We start from the raw sequence: 17,293 nt of genomic DNA on the forward strand, positions 1-17,293 counted from the left end.
CCTCTTAAATATAGCAATGTGTGTTGTCTCCTCTTAATCTGAGTCTCTTAATGAATCACGTTGCGCCATTATGGGTCGGGTCGGATTATAAATCGGGTTGTAGAATTAAAGATGAAGTTTCAAATGTGGATAATGATGTGGCATGATCACGTGGTTATGCTTGGTGGAATTCTGTTAGAGAAAGAGATTTTTTTGAGCCAAATATTTAACGGAGGAATATATTTGAGCCACAAAAATAACGAGAAATATTTTTGATCCATTTCAGATAATTCAGAAGTATTTTTGACCTTTTTCCGATTACAAGGTTATAATGGCATTGGCTGCAATGCCTAGTTAGCTAACTTAAGCTTTTAATGAGTATCAGAATATGTCATAAATATTTACTACACTACCAACTAAAGTTAGATATAGCTAATTCTATTATCAAATTAGATCTTGGATCTAATTCAACCCCTAAAAGTTAGTTCAAAGGGAAAAAGATTGTCTAAGTTCTACAATAAGGAGTCTCGGGATCTCGTTCTGGTTCGATTTGGCCATGACCCCTACACTTCCAAACACTGCCCGGAGTGGAGCATGTTAGAATTACAGAGCAATAGCGCAGCAGAAATTAAAGATTAGCATACCTCCAACCATTGTTACAGAGTAGCTGGTGTATTGGTGTCGTCGGTGTTCGTTACTACTTCAAGGTGAGTCTTTTAGGTACAGAAATTTATCTCCTAAAAACACCACACCATCTACTGGGATTTTCTGAGTACTTGGAAGACTCACCGAAAGTGGTAACGAAGACCGTGCGACGCCAGTACACCAACTACTCTTAACAATGGCTGGAGGTGTGCTAATTTTTAATTTTCGCTGCGCTATTGCTCTGCATTTCTAATAGAGCGTGCACACTAATGGACCAGGATTATATTCACAACGTATTCATGGTCTGGTGGCCCCATATCAGACCTAATGAGTCTGACTCTAATACAATAATACCTAATTTTAATTGCTAGCTAAATACCACACCGTCACGTTGGAGAAGTTCAATCGTTACCATGACTTCTTGAACTGGTGGCGATGATGAAGTATCACTAGGCACCTGAGGTTTTACAGTTGAAGTTGTAGTAATAGAACTGTTGTCTTTGACAATTTTTTGGCAAGTATCAATAAGACAATGCCTACAGGTGGGGCAAGAAGAGTGGGAATTTAGCCATTTATCGAAACATTGGACATGGAAGCAATGATTGCACTTAGGCAGGATCTTAACTTTCTCCCCGATTCCAAATTCTGACAAGCAAATAACACAATCAGAGTCAAATTCTGGATGTTCCAACCTAGTACTGTAAGTTATAACGGGGAATATGTCTCGAGGGTTTTCTTATTAATCCCCGTATTTGCTAGCTTTGTTGTAGAAAGGTTTCTATGATTTAAGTAAGAGTTTTCCAACAATAGGCTGGAGCACCCTAAAGGTGAAACCGGTGAGGCAAGAAAGTCGTGATAGCGGAGTAACTAGAGTAGAGGCGCTGTTTAAGGGAAAAGTATCCAGATTATCATGCTAATAGTGACCGAAGAATATGTTATTTAATAATAATCTACTATATAGCAATATAAAGTGATCATATTTTGTTATGTGCATGATTGAAGGGAATATTTTGAAAATAGCAATTTTATGAAAAATGAATAATTATTTATATGACGAAATGATAGATAAATTTAAAATACTCATTTTATATGTACTTAAGGATATAGAAATAGTAGATATAAGAAAAATTATATTGGAAAAAACATTTGATAGTTATTTTATGACTAGAATTAATTATATACCACACCTACCGAACTACTCTTATAAATACTTACATACCAAACCCACACACTAACTATGATAAATTATATATATTTAGAATTTTGGAAAATAGATATAAAATATATACAATTTCTTAGTGAAAATATAGAAGAATTAATGAGATTAAAACAAATAACTAAAAAATATTATAATAAAGTATCTAACCAATTTTAAATGATAGATAATCTTAAAATTTTAATCTTATATATACTTAAAGATATAGAAATTATAGATATTAAGAGAATAATATTAGAAAAAGTATTAGACTATAATTTAAAAAACTCGCTACGAGAAGAACAACACAAGATAATAAACAACAATGAAAATCTAGAATTAGATATACATTACAGTACAATTAGAATAAATTATTATACAGAAATTTGTAACTCTGCAATTACTATAGGATAAAATGATAGATTATGAATATTTAAAATATTAGAGACAAAATATGGAAGAAATAATATTATTAGAAAAACTTATGAAAGATAATTTAATTAGATATTTTGAAGCAAAAGATATAGAATATTTAGAATACCTTCAAAATAATATAGAAGAATTACAAAAACTAAGGGAAAAAAATAAAGAATACTATAGTAAAGCATTTAACCAATTACAATATAATCACCCCCCAAGATATTAATATCGATAAAACTAACATAAATAAATTCAAAATAAAAATATTTAGAGAAGTTAAGAAATATCCACGCACAAATAAAAATAGATCCATTCTACTTATAATAGATCTATTCTTACCACACAAGTTATACGCACCCCCTACAATTGGTATCAAAGTCTATGCTGTTTAAAGTTACGGAAGTAGTATATATTTGGAGAATTTATTTGATTAATTTATTATTTGATTAATTTATTAATTATAACTGACTTATTTGATAAAACTAAATTTAGATATTCTCCAAAATATTATTTAGATGAATAAAGTACAAAAATTACCAAAGTATAAAGAACTAAAATAAATAATATCTAAAAAACGTAAAGAATTAAAAATAAGGATAGAAAGACTACAATATAACATAATTGCCGGAGTTAGTAAAAACTCAATAAATGCATAAAAAGAAGAAATATCAAATTTAGAATCGACAATAGATAGTCTAGAATATACATACCAACATGATCTATTAACAATTAAATAAAAAAAGAACAAAGAAGAATTTATAATAGATGAAAAAATATATGAAAACCATGAAGGATTAAAAATAAAAATAGTATTTTCTAATCTAGGAAAAAGGTATAAGAAAATAGGTAAACATTTATATTTAATGTTAGAAAAAGAAGAATTAAAATTAGAAGATAAATTGACAGCTATGGTAAGAATAGAAAAAGTAAATGAAGAAATAGATCGAAAAAAAAAATAGAAAAAATAAAACAACAAACTACAGAAGAAATACGAAAAATAGAAGAAACTAAAAATAGTAGGATTGCTGAATTAGAAAAAGAACTACAAATGCTAAAAGATTTGTATGAAAAAAGACAAAAAGAAAAAGCCAGACTTGGTTTGGTTTTGGGTAAAGTAATTAGCTTATTGTATCCGGTTAGCTTCTGGGTTATGTAATTCGTATGTGGTTCTTGGATGTTTATATCTCTGGGGTTGGTATTTAAGAAGGTTTGTATTTTGTAAATATTTTCTATGTATGTTCGGGCTGTATAGTTGTAGGTCTTTTTGTCTTGGTTTAAACTATCTCGGTATGTGGTAATTTGTGGGGGTATGGACATAGGATCTTTTGGTGTATTTGGAATAAATGGTTTATCAAATAGCCTATTTAGGTTCATATTTGTGTTTTTCCTAACTCCTTTGCTTGTACCTGCAGAAGTAGATTGATAAACGTTATGGGTTTTATGGAGTGTCCCAACATCTCCTTCTAGCTCTGGAATTTTAATGTCTTCCAATCAACATAGCTTTGCACACTGCTGAGTTAGCTAATTTGTAGCTATAGACTTCAGTTTAACTTCATTAGTCTTTAGCTTTTCTATTTCATTACCCATACTGTCCACTTTTATTGGAAGCGTAGTTAGGGTGTTGAATATCTTTTCTAAAGTATCCTCTGCTATTATATCAGTCTGTGTAGCTTTGTCTTGATATGTAATCTGCAATAACATTTTTGTTAGTACTAATTACTTCAATTGTAAATGTGAAATTTAATATATTCAAGACTAGTCTCCGAATCTCTTTTGTTGTAACTGAATTTTGTATTTTCTTTGTTAGCCACCAATGTACCTTTGTATTATCTGTTCGTACAATAAACTTGTTATATACAATATATGACTCAAATGCTAATAAACATTTATATAATGAACATAATTCTTTTCTATTTATTTCCCATTTTATTTCTGTTTCATTAAACGTACATGAGTAGTATCTACAATGGTGTTCTAATTTTTCTTCTTCATATCTATATTTAAGTACTCCTCCATAACTACATTCACTAACATCTGCTTCTACTATATATATAAATTTTCTATTTTTGTCTGAAAATTGTAATTTTGGTAATTCTTTACAAAGTATTTTTATTTTCTAAATTTGTTTTTAATCTTCTTCGTTATAATTATATTCTACATCCTTTTTTAATTTTTTCTGTAAGGGCTTTAGATTTTCTGCTAATTTTGATATATATTCTCTTACTTGGTTTACTAATCCTAAAAATGATTGTAATTTCTTTTTTGTATCTAATTCTTCTTTTGAATTTATTATTTTTTGTACTATATGTTATTGCATTTTTACTCCACTTTTATCTATTTGTATTCCTAAAAATTCTATTTGATTTTTCATAATTTCAGCTTTCTTCTCACTTAAACTTATTCCCGAATTTTCTGTTATATCTGTAAATTGTTCTAATAACTTTAAATGTTCTTTCGTTTTTGTATATAATAGTATATCATTTATGTATACTATACAATTAGGTAATTGTTTAAAATAACTATCCATAAAATGTTGATATCTACCTGGTGCATTTTTATATCCAAATGGTAGTACATTCCATTCATAAAATCCTTGTGGTACCGTAAATGCGGTTAATTCCTTAGATTCTTCTACTAACTTTAAATGGTAAAATCCTGGTTTACAATCAAATTTACTACAGTAGTTATATCCTTGTATTTGTCTTATTTTTAATATCTTATTTGGTATTGGGTAATTATATGTCATAGTTTTTGCATTTAAATTTCTATAATCAATAACCATTCTACTTTTTCCTTTTTTTTGTTCACTATATTTATTTACTATAAATGCTCGGCTATTATGTTTACTATTACTTTTTTGTATGTATTGTTTTTCTAATAATTCTTCTATGTGCATTTTAAATTCTTTTAAATCGTCAAAATTATATGTTAATGGTTTTTGAGTTATTATGCTATTTTTATCTATTAATTCAATTTTTATAGTGGTTTTATGTTTTTCCCATCCTTTTAATGGATCTTCACTATATAATTGTTCTAATTTTTTCTTAATTATTTCTATCTTACTTATTGAAAATATAGTTATTTCCTTTTTATTTATTGAAAATACGACCAATTCTATTATATCATAAGTAGTTTTTATATTTTTTAATTTTTGTGTAATTTTTTCACTTCCTTCTATCCAATCAGTTTCCTTTCTTATTTTATTAGTAACTCTTTTTGCTCTTACTTTCTGTTTACATGGTGTTGTAAACCACCAATCCGTTCTAGTTATTATATGTGGGTATAATTTATCTAAAAACGGTATTCCTAAAAGTATATCTTTTGATGTTAGCTCATAATTATAGATTTCTTCTATTGTTAATATTTTATCTCATACTTGTGTTTTTACATTCTTAGCTTTATAAGTAATTAAGTTTCCTTCGTTATTAAATTCTTTAACTATTATTGGTGTCTTTAATTTATCCCATTTACTTTTTGGTAAACAATTATATCTACATAAATTAGCTTCTGCTCCTGTATCTATCATAGGCGTATAATATCTATTGTAATACCCTTCTACTACTATCTTCATTAATACATGTATTTTCATATCACGTTAAAGCTCTTCTTGAGAATAATTTCTCTCTATTATATGTTATAGATATGCTCTATAATATATGGTTTTACTTGTTCTAGCCATTTTATTCTTAATATTATGTCTGCTTTTTGTATTTCTTCCTATATTTCAAATTCTATTTTTATTTTTCTAACTCCTATTGTTATTTCTTTTTCTGCTATATTTTTAGTGTTTATTAAGCTTCTTGGTAGATCTGGGCATATATTATTGTCAGATTTTATTTCCTCATTTTTTATTAGATATCTTGCTATATAATTTTCTTCTTGTCATGTATTTAAGAGTATTAAATATTATTTTTCATTTATTATTCTTGTTATGTGATATTGATTTAAATTAGTTGTTGAACTTGTTTCATAACTTGTTCTTTTTGATGAGATAATTCTGGTTTTTCATAAGCTATTCTTTTTGTTGTGCTTATTCTATCATTTATTATTTCTAAATTTTCTTCTATATCTATGTCTCTATAACTATAATCATTATTATCAATTGTTTTTACAAATTTTTTGAAAGGACTTTCTATTTGTATTTTGTTAATTTTATTTTTTTCCGTTATTTTATGTTTTGTTGTTAATACATGTAGATTTTTAGATTTTGCTGTAAATATTTTACTTCCTGGGTTAGTTCTATTCCTGATATTTTCCAATATAATACTAATGGTTTATCTATATTTTTATCTATTATTGCTACTGAATAATTTGCACTTATTATAAATTTAAATTTTTGGTATATTAAATTTCCTTTTATGACAGTTATTATACTTTTTTCTATAGGTTTTATAATTCTATCATCTGCTAGGTATAATTCTATTGGTGTATCTATTCCTTCTCTGAAACATGCTTTTATTAATATCTCTGTACCTCCTAGGTGTACGTATTTTATTGGGTCTCTAATTTTTATATCGTTTATTTCTTTATTAATTATCCTTTTTGTTACTAGTGGTATACTAGCTTTACCTTTTGCATATCTACAGTCTATTACATGTTCTTTTTGGCTTAGTACGTAGTATTCATCTTTTCTTTTACTAAATATGGTTTTTATTGTTGGTATTTTAAATATTTTTTCTACACTTAAATCTAATTCTTTTCCTTTTATTTCATCAAATATGTGATTATCAAATATTATTTTTGATCTGTTCCTTCTTCACTTAAATATTCTTTCTTTTTTATTATTTTAATATCTTCTTCAGTCATTTAATTCATCTAATTCACTATCTATTTCATTATCTGTTTCTTTCTCTGAAATTTCATATATACTATCTTCACTTTCTAATTCGTAATCTATATAATCTATCTACATATATTCTGTTTTTTCTATTTTTATTTCTGGTATTTGTTTATTTTTGGGTTTTTAGGTAATTTACAATCTCTAGCTAAATGTCCTAATTTTCCGCAACTATAACAAGTACATTCTTTTATAGATTTCTTTTTCCTATATGGTCTTTTATGTTTATAATTTTTTACATAATATCTTTTTCTTGGTTTCTTATATTTATATTTTAATTTTTTGTATTTCTTATATTTCTTATGTCTTTTTCTTTTCTTATAATATCTTTCTTCGCATTCAAATTGAGGTGCTATTTTATCTTTGCAACATGCTAAATTTCTTATTAATGTTTTTTCTATTTTTATTTCTTCTCTATAATTTTCACATAAGTTTCTACATCATTGTAGTAAAAAATTTATTCTTGCTCCTAAAGTATCTACTAATTTTGCTTCATCCCTACTTTTTATTATTTTTGAGCTAAATGGTTCAGGTAATTTATTAAAATATAATTTTCTTATTTCTTTACTTTCTTCTGTATTATATGTTCCTTTATAATAATATTCTTTAAATGTGCAAGTATACTCATCTATGTAACACATATTACATATTGCTAATTTTAACATTAAATTTCTATTTGTATCTTTCTCTTCATTTTGTTCTTCTTCTTCGGTTGTTGTCATGCTGCTAAATTCGTCTTTTATAACTATTTCATATTTTTTAATAATTCTATAGGTGTTAATTTAGTTGTAGTTGTTGATGATGTTTCTTCTGTAGGTTTGTCAGTTCTTAATACCCTTTTACTATTTTCAATTACATTTGAAAACCATAATTTCACTGTTCCTATTAGTGTTCTTTCTATATATTCTGGTGCATCTGTTACGTTTATATTATTATCTAATAATTGTTTTATCATATATCCTATCCATAATTGTATTGTGTTTCTGTATTTATTACACAATCTAAGTCTAAAAAGTTATAATTTTTGTTAACTATTTGTTTTGGTGTCCATTTGTCATATTCATCTTTTAGATTATATCTTTTAAATTTATTCTTATAATATGTAGGTTTTCTTATTTCTGATATTCTAGCTATTATATTTTCATCTTCTTTTTTATCAAAAGTATTTATTTCTGTATTTCTATTTTCTAAGTTTTCTTCATTAATTAATTCTTGTTTTTCATTGATTTCTAAATTTTTTTATATTTGTTAAGATTTCTGTATATGTTTCATTATCTTCCGAATCATAATTATCTGTTTATTCAACATCTATTGTATTTATCTCTAATTCCCTGATTTCTATTTCTTTATTGCTTATTTCTAATTTTTCTTTAAATTGATTTATCTCATTTAATAATTTTTGTTCTTTATCTGCCCCTAAATGCACATTTTATGATGGGATTCAAGAAAAGTGTACAAATCAAGCCACAAAATATTAGTGACAGAACTATCAAAACTCTTGCATCAATCTGGAAGTTGTTGCTCACTAGTAGTACATCTGTTGAGTTGTGGGTGCTTCCTGCAAGGGCGGACGATGGAGCCATGGTGGGCTCAAGGTGGTACTGTGGAGGGGCAGGTACAAGTAGTAATCTTCTTGAATAATGTAAATTCTCCATGAATGTTTCTTGAATTAATTGGGTGGATGTAGTTGCCATGGAGCTTTTGGTTGAGTGTGTGTGTCTAATTTGTGTTTCTCTTTCCTAACTGTGTTTGGTTTTGTTGGTGTTGAGTGAATTGATATCCCCCTTTGGAGATAGTTGCTTATATAGGGGGAAAAGATTTAATGACTTTTTGTGCATTACAAAGTGTTAACTAATCATAAATACGATTTCTCTAAATAACATGTACTTCAAGTTTTAAGTTATATAGGTTGTCATGCGAAGTATTTTTATACAATCAAGTCACTGATCCAAAGGATATTAATGGCAAGCTTTCGTAGTATGTGAGATATGCAACCTTAAAAATAAGAGATGTTATTTGCTACAACAAATAAATGAGCCATGGTGGAGTAAAAATTGCTTAAGTTAACGGTACATTTTTAATTGACTAAGTTTAATTTACTTTTGAGCACAACAGTTAAAAGGGAACAACTATTTAGTGTGATTTTACCTCTTTGGAGTTATATATGCGTTAAGCTTATAATTGATGTTCTTTTAACATCATAAAACCAGTTTGAAGTTCATGTAGTAAATATGGGAGTTGATACACTAATTCAAAGAAAATTAATCGAAATAATAGGTACATCTGTTGAGTAAGAACAAATCCAGTTTGATGTTCATGTACTTTTCTTTGTTTCTTTTCTTTTCTTCCTGGCCTATGAGATGAAAATTTGTAAGCTTAAAAGATTGAAAAAATTGTTCCCCTACTCAAATAGAGACGAAATCAATTACTAGTGGGTGAGAAAATCAGATTGATTATCCACATAAAATTTTTTTGGGCAAATCTATTTCCATTTACAAAAAAAATGACAAGCAAAGAAGTGAGAGCCTTTCATCATTTAAGTATTTCATGTCGATTCACTTATTATCTTATTAGTGTAACAGGAAAAGTTGTACCATCCCAAATTTTTTAATTTGATTTCTCATTTTACTTGTCTTTTTCATTAATTAAGAAAAGACTCTTTGTATTAGTTACTTTCTCTTCAAATTAAAATGTAAACATCATTTAATAGGGGTACTATGGTAAACTAGCCATATTATTAATTATTTTTCTTAATCAACGGATAATTTGGGACCAAGGAAGTACTAAAAAGTCTTGTAAAATCGTCACTTGTAAACAATCTATTCATTATTTTTCTACGTGTACTTGAGTTTTTTCACCTTTTTGATTTATATGCTCTTTTTTCAAATTATTTCCTGATTCCTAGTATACCGGACCAAATCTTCAGTACATGTTGTTTCAGATTCCACCAAAGGTCAGTTTGATTGTAGGATAAAAAATTTGTTTGTTTCTTAATTAAATAATTGATGGATGGATAAAATATTTTACTGATAGCTTTTCCAAAGCCAATTTTTAACTACAACAACAACATATCCAGTATAATCCCATCAAGAGGGTCCTGGGGAGAGGAAGTGTACGCAGTCTATACCACTACCTCAAGTGTGAGATAGAGAGGCTGTTTTCGATAGACCCCCGACTCAGAATAAAATATTCTACGATAAAGAATAGGAATATTAGGAATAGTAAAAGAACAAGATAGGGTATAGTAATAGTAGGAACAAGAAAAGAACAAGATACAATAGAAATTAACATATCTAACAATACCATAAGCAAAATACTCTAAGAAACACACCAAAAGATACAATATCCTAAAGTTAGACTAATCTTCTACCCTAATCCACCTCTTCCACAACTTCCTATCCAGGGTCATGTCCTCGGTAAGTTGGAGCTACTCCATATCATGTCTAATCACCCCTAGGCCCCCAATATTTCTTCGGTCTACCTCTACCTCGCTTGAAACCATCCCTAGCCAACCTCTCACACCTCCGCACTGGAGCATCAGTGCTTCTCCTCCTTAATGATCGAACCATCCCAACCTCGCTTCCCTCATCTTGTCTTCCATCGAAGCGACTCCCACCTTATCTCGAATAACCTCATTTCTAATTCTATCTTTCCTAGTACACCCACACATCCACCTAAGCATTCTCAGCTCCATACAACAAAATCGGTCTAACCACCACTCTGTAGAACTTGCCTTTTAAGTTTGAGAGGTACCTTTTTATCACACAATATTCCAGAGGTGAGCCTTCATTTTATCCACCCTACCCTAATTCGATGAGTGAAATCTTCGTCAATCTCTCCATTCTCCTGAATTGTAGACTCCAGCTACTTGATACTCTCTCTCTTACTGATAGAATGAGTGTCAAGCTAAACTACCACATCAGACTCATGAGACACTTCGTTAAACTTACACTCCAAATACTCTGTCTTGGACCTACTCAGCCTAAACCCTTTAGACTCCAAAGTTTTTCTCTAAACCTCCAATTTAGAATTAACTCCACTACGAGTCTCATCAATCAATACTACATCAGCTGCAAAAATCAAACAATAAGGCTGTAACAACCCGATTCGCTGAACCGAAATGCTACACGGTACTCATGACCCCGAGGGACCACAAGCTAACCCATGACTGATATCTGTACCTGTTTACTATAAATCATGATATAATAATGCAGAATACATAGAACTGTAAGGCCATAAGGTTCAACTGAATAAAATCATGTGGGTGAAAATACCTAAAACAATTCAATCTGAAAGCTAAGTATGAACGTAAATCTGAAAGCCTCTAAACTATTTGAATAAAGAGTTGAAGGAACATGCCACAGGTACTCGAATCTCTGGGGTCCAATCTCTGCCCCGACTAGAAGGGTGTCAATACCATGCCACAGGTAAGAACAGCCTGTGAGTGACCTTTATCAGGCAGGTACTCAATGAGAATGGAGGGAACCCTAAACTGACGGGTTAAGCCACCTCATCAACCCTAATCTGACGGATTAAGATGTCTCAACCTACGCTGGCTACGTAGTTTTGGAACACAAGGATGACTACTAAGAATCATACCCTGAACTGGCGGGTGAGTTCCCATCCTTGGGTTCACTCGGTACTAACCTCTACTCCCATCTGGAGGGACTGGACATGAATAACTGACTGTGCATGACTTAATCTTACTGAATTCCATTGACTGGCGGAATGTTACTAATATCTGACAACTGACTAAGATCATGAGGTTTTCCTGAGTCACATGACTGACTGAAGTCTATCGAATCATAGCTTGAGTTTGGATATCGTGAAACATGATATGGCTCTAGGCACACAACTATAGTTTTCGGGTACAAGTACCCCCAGGACTCGATAGGAGGAAACTGACACACATAACATGACTTGATCATAAGATTCGAGTCCAGAATTCACAATATCATAAGTAAGGCTTTCATAATAAGAATGATTCTCAACAAACTATCACATGATCGGGAATGCACACAACATGTATATACTTACATGGCTTCAATAACATGGTCATTCCATATCGTAACAATATCATGAGCATCTCGTACAACTTCTTCAATTTAAGACAATAGCACGGCGATCACGTTGAACATAAACTTAGAACATGGAATAGTCATTTAGGACTTATTATGTCATAAAAGCATGATTTCTATTTCCTTAGGTATTTTCACAAACACCTTACATGCACATCTTAGGCATAGGTGGATTCATCAAGATTACAAATATTCAACCACCAATTTCATATATTTATACGTTAAATACCACCATATCCTCACAATAAACATACAAAGATCCCATCTTAGGCATCATCAAACTCGAACCACATGAACATCAACCACCAACAACATAAACATCATGATACAAAGTTTAGAAGATGGTTCTTGAGCTTCATGGCTGAAAGGAGTCCATGAATCAGCTCACGCATACCTTAGAAGGAAGATTCTTGATGATTGACGGAGGAATTTCCTTGAAATCGGATCTTCAAGCTTAGTTACGCAACCCTAGTTGTTTTTTTCTTTTAGTTCTCTTGGATGATGAGCTTTGAGATGATAATAGGGTTGTAATATGTTTAGAAGCTATACATTTCATAGGGTTAAGTTTAGGGACGTGTAAGGAGTGTTAAAAGACTTAATTACCCTTAAAATAACTCAAAATAGAGTGTTTTTGGAACCTGGAACTGACTTAGGCGGCGCCCAAGTGATTACCTAAGCTAGGTTGGGCGGCGCCTAACCAATCTCCTATCCTTACTGTCTCTCATGAAAATGGGCATAACTTTTTGCTCGGGTATTGGATTAAGGAGAAATTGGTATCGTTGGAAAGATAATTCGATTCTATACAATTTGGTGGGTCTTAATCAACGAAAATACCAAATTAACATTGAGTTATACTCATTCAAATATGACCCTTGAAAAATCGAACACTAAAACTTGATGGATTCAAAAACTCTTAGCTTGTATTACCTTAAGTGACTCATATGAGCATGCTTAATGCATCATAAGCTATCCTATCACTAGGATATTCATTGTAAGTCATGTAATCAAGTATGAATCACAGGATAGGTGACTTCATACGTAGGAATACTTAGTCACTTCCTAGCTTAGAAACATGCGGGGTATTACAATGTCTCCCCCTTGAAAACATTCGTCCTCGAATGAGAATTTACTGAGAAGGGTACAAGACAATAGAACCTGAACGGAACATGAAGAACTGCAACTTGATCTCATGATTGACATGCTAAACATACTGAACTCGTGCATATCTGATGCACAGACAACTGACACATTAATGCATGACTGAGTATGAAACGGTTAATAGGTACCAAGTTTATACTGGAAACATGAACGTAAAACTAAATAAGATTAAGGAGAACTATTACCTTGAGCTTGATCTGAATTGGCGAGGAAGAGGTGAGTATACTTGGTACGCATATCTGCTTCTTCTTCCCAAGTAGCTCCCTCATGAGGCTGATTTCGCCAAAGAACCTTGACTAGAGGGACTTCTTTGTTCCTCAATCTACGAGTTTGATAATCTAAGATTTCGACTAAAATCTCATCATGAAAGAGGTTGTTCTGAATGTCGATGCTCTGAATAGGGACAACAACTATTGGGTCACCTATGCACTTCTTTAGCAAAGAGACATGGAAGACTGGATGGACTGAGGCTAGATCTGAAGGCAACTCAAGCTCATAAGCTACCTTGCTGAAGCAACAAGGAATTCTGAAGGGACCGAGATATCGGGGACTGAGTTTCCCTTTCTTGCCGAACCTCTTCACTCCCTTCATGGGAGAGATCTTAAGATATCCATAGTCATTGACCTCGAACTCGAGATCCTTTCTACGAACATCTGCATAGGACTTCTGTCGGCTCTGAGTAGCCAGGAGTCTCTCTCTGATCAACTGAACTTTCTCTAAGGCGTCGAATACTAAGTCAGGACCTATAATTGAGGCCTCACTAACTTCGAACCAACCAACTGGAGATCTACATCTCCTACCATAGAAAGCTTTGAATGGAGCCATCTGAATACTAGAATGATAGCTATTGTTATATGCAAACTCAATCAAAGGCAAGTGGTTGTCCCAACTTCTCTTGAAGTCAATTCTACACACCCTTAGCATATCTTCAAGAGTCTGAATGGTATTTTCTGCTTGACCATCTGTCTGAGGATGAAATGCTGTGCTGAGATGGACTTGGGTACCGAGACCCTTTTGGAATTCTTTCCAAAAGTGAGAAGTGAACTGGGTACCTCTGTCTGAGATGATAGATAGTGGAACACCGTACAACCTGACCAACTCCCTGATATAGAGTTTGGCATAATCCTCAGCGGATAAGAAGTACGAACAGGAAGGAAATGAGCTGACTTGGTCATTCTATCTATAATGACCCAAACTGAATCATGCTGATGACGAGTTCTAGGCAAACCCATCACGAAGTGCACGTTAACTTCTTCCTACTTCCAAGTAGGAATGGTGAACTCTTGTATGGAACCACTAGGTTTCTGATGCTCTATCTTAACCTGCTGACATGTAGAGCACTTAGCCATAAACTTTGCAATATCTCTCTTCATCCCACTCCACCAATAGATCTCCCATATGTCACGGTACATCTTAGTGACCCCTGGATGAATAGAGTATCGCGCACCATGCGCTTCTGCAAAAATTCGCTGCCTCAATTCATCTACACCTGGAACACATAGACAATCCTGACAATGAAAAACACCATCTTCCCCTTGGGAGAAAACCTCGACTTTCTGATTCTGAACTAACTCTTTGAGCTTGACAAGGCTAGGATCCCTGTCTTGTTTCTCTTTCACCTTGAAAACTAGAGATGACTCTAAACTAATATGAACACATACACCACCCTCTAAAGAATCGATTAAGCAAACGCCTAGTCTGGCAAGCTGATGGATCTCCTGAGCCATCTTTTTCTTACTATCCTCAACATGAGAAATACTACCCATGAAGATTCAAATGAGAGTGTCGGCCACAACATTGTCCTTGCCCGGATGATAAAGAACACTCATGTCATAATCCTTCAAGAGCTCTAAGTACCTTCTCAGGTGAAAATTGAGATCTTTATGGGAAAAGACATACTGAAGGCTTTTATGGTATGTGAAGACATCTACATGAACTCCATAGAGATAATGCCTCCAAATCTTCAAGGAAAAAACTACCACTGCTAACTCAAGATTAAGAGTAGGATAATTCTTCTCATGTGGCTTTAACTGTCTGGAGGCGTAGGCTATGACCTTACCATGCTGCATGAGGACACAACCTAAACCCACTCTGGAGCATCACAATAGACTAAAAAACTGCCTGAACCATCTGGAATAGCTAGAACTGGAGCTAAGGTGAGTCGAGTCTTCAACTCTTGAAAGCTCTTCTCGCATGAATCTGACCACTGAAGCTTAATCTTCTTTTGAGTCAATCTTGACATAGGAGATGCAATAGAAGAAAATCCCTCAACAAACCGTCTGTAATAGCCAGCCAAACCCAAGAAACTCCTAATATCTGATAGAGATACGGGTCTGGGCTAGTTTCTTACAACCTCGGTTTTCTAAGGATCTACTCTAATCCCATCACCAGAAATATTTTGGCCAAGGAATGCTACTGATCTTAGCCAAAATTTGAACTTGCTAAACTTAGCGAATAACTGGTGATCCTTGAGAGTCTGAAGAACAATCCTGAGATGATCTACACGATCACGCTCTGTGCGAGAATAGACCAGAATATCATCTATAAAGACTATGACAAACATGTCCAAGTACTGCTTGAACACACGGTTCATCAAGTCTATAAAAGCTGCAGGGGCATTGGTAATACAAAATGACATGACTAAAAATTTAAAGTGACCATACCTAGTATGGAAAGCTGTCTTCGGAATGTCACATTCTCTAACTCTGAGCGGATGATAGCCTGACCTGAGGTCTATCTTAGAGAAGTAATTGGCACCCTGAAGTTGGTTGAATAAATCATCAATCTTGGGAAGAGGATATTTATTCTTGATTGTGACCTTGTTGAGTTGACGGTAATCAATACACATCCTGAGAAAACCGTCTTTCTTGCATACGAATAACACTGGCGCACCCCATCCTTGTCTTAAACTTCTACTCTTCTACTTGCTGGGCATGGGTCATGAGTCTGTCTAAGGTCATATCACTGATCAGCATCACAGACCTACACTCATTTACCACACTATCGTTGACCCCTGACACGAACTTGCTCACCTTAGCTCTATTGTCTGCAACCACATGAGGAGCATACCTGACTAGCTGAGTAAATCTGAGAGAATACTTCCTAAACATCATATTCCCCTGCCTGAGGTTGATGAACTCAAGAACTTTGGCTTCCCTCAGCTCTTAGGGAAAAAAACTATCTAAGAAGGCCGTGACAAATTCCACCCACTCGATAAGGCCTGTATCATCTAACCTCTCAGACTTCCATTGTTTGTACCAATCATGAGCAACATCCTTTAACTGGTAGGCGTCTAACTCAGCACTCTTAATACAAGTAACACCCATGATGTTAATGACCTTTTGGACTGGGTCAATGAACTCCTGAGGGTCCTTATCAGACTTAGACCCATGGAAAGATAGAGGGTTCATCCGGGTGAAGTCCCGAACCCTAGCTGCTTTAGGATTGGCCACTGGATTGGCCGAAATGACTGGTGGCCGTTCATTCTGTGCAGCCATGGACTGAGCAAGTGTGGTAAATGTAGCTCTGAACTCCGCATAGGAAATATGTTCACCCAAAGGATCTTCGGGATGAGGAGCTGGCTGGTTTCTTCTCTTTGGGGCCATGGTTTGGAATAAGAGAAGAATGGAATAGACTGAGAGTTTAACTTGTGATTATGCTCACTAGCATGACATGAATAATGAAGAAAGGGTACTGTTCCTAAAACATCTTATAGCCTCCTGCACATAAATGTGGCGCGTAACACACCTATGTACAAGACTCTACTAGAAGCAGCTTTCAGACTTCCTAGGAATCTATTGAACCTTAGGCTCTGATACCAAGTTTATAACACCCCGATTCGCTGAACCGGAATGTTACATGGTACTCGTGACCCCGAGGGACCACAAGCTAACCCATGACTGATATCTGTACCTGTATACTGCAAATCATGATATAATAATGCGGAATACATAGAACTGTAAGGCCATAAGGTTCAACAGA

General features: G+C 32.9%; 1 pseudogene; it reads right to left on the reverse strand.

The window, feature by feature from the left end:
• Positions 1–991: 991 nt before the first annotated feature.
• LOC107849285 lies at positions 992–8,852 on the reverse strand (annotated as a pseudogene).
• Between the last annotated feature and the right edge of the window lie 8,441 nt (positions 8,853–17,293).

Source organism: Capsicum annuum, chromosome 12, assembly GCF_002878395.1.
Source record: "Capsicum annuum cultivar UCD-10X-F1 chromosome 12, UCD10Xv1.1, whole genome shotgun sequence".
NCBI classification, from domain to species: domain Eukaryota; kingdom Viridiplantae; phylum Streptophyta; class Magnoliopsida; order Solanales; family Solanaceae; genus Capsicum; species Capsicum annuum.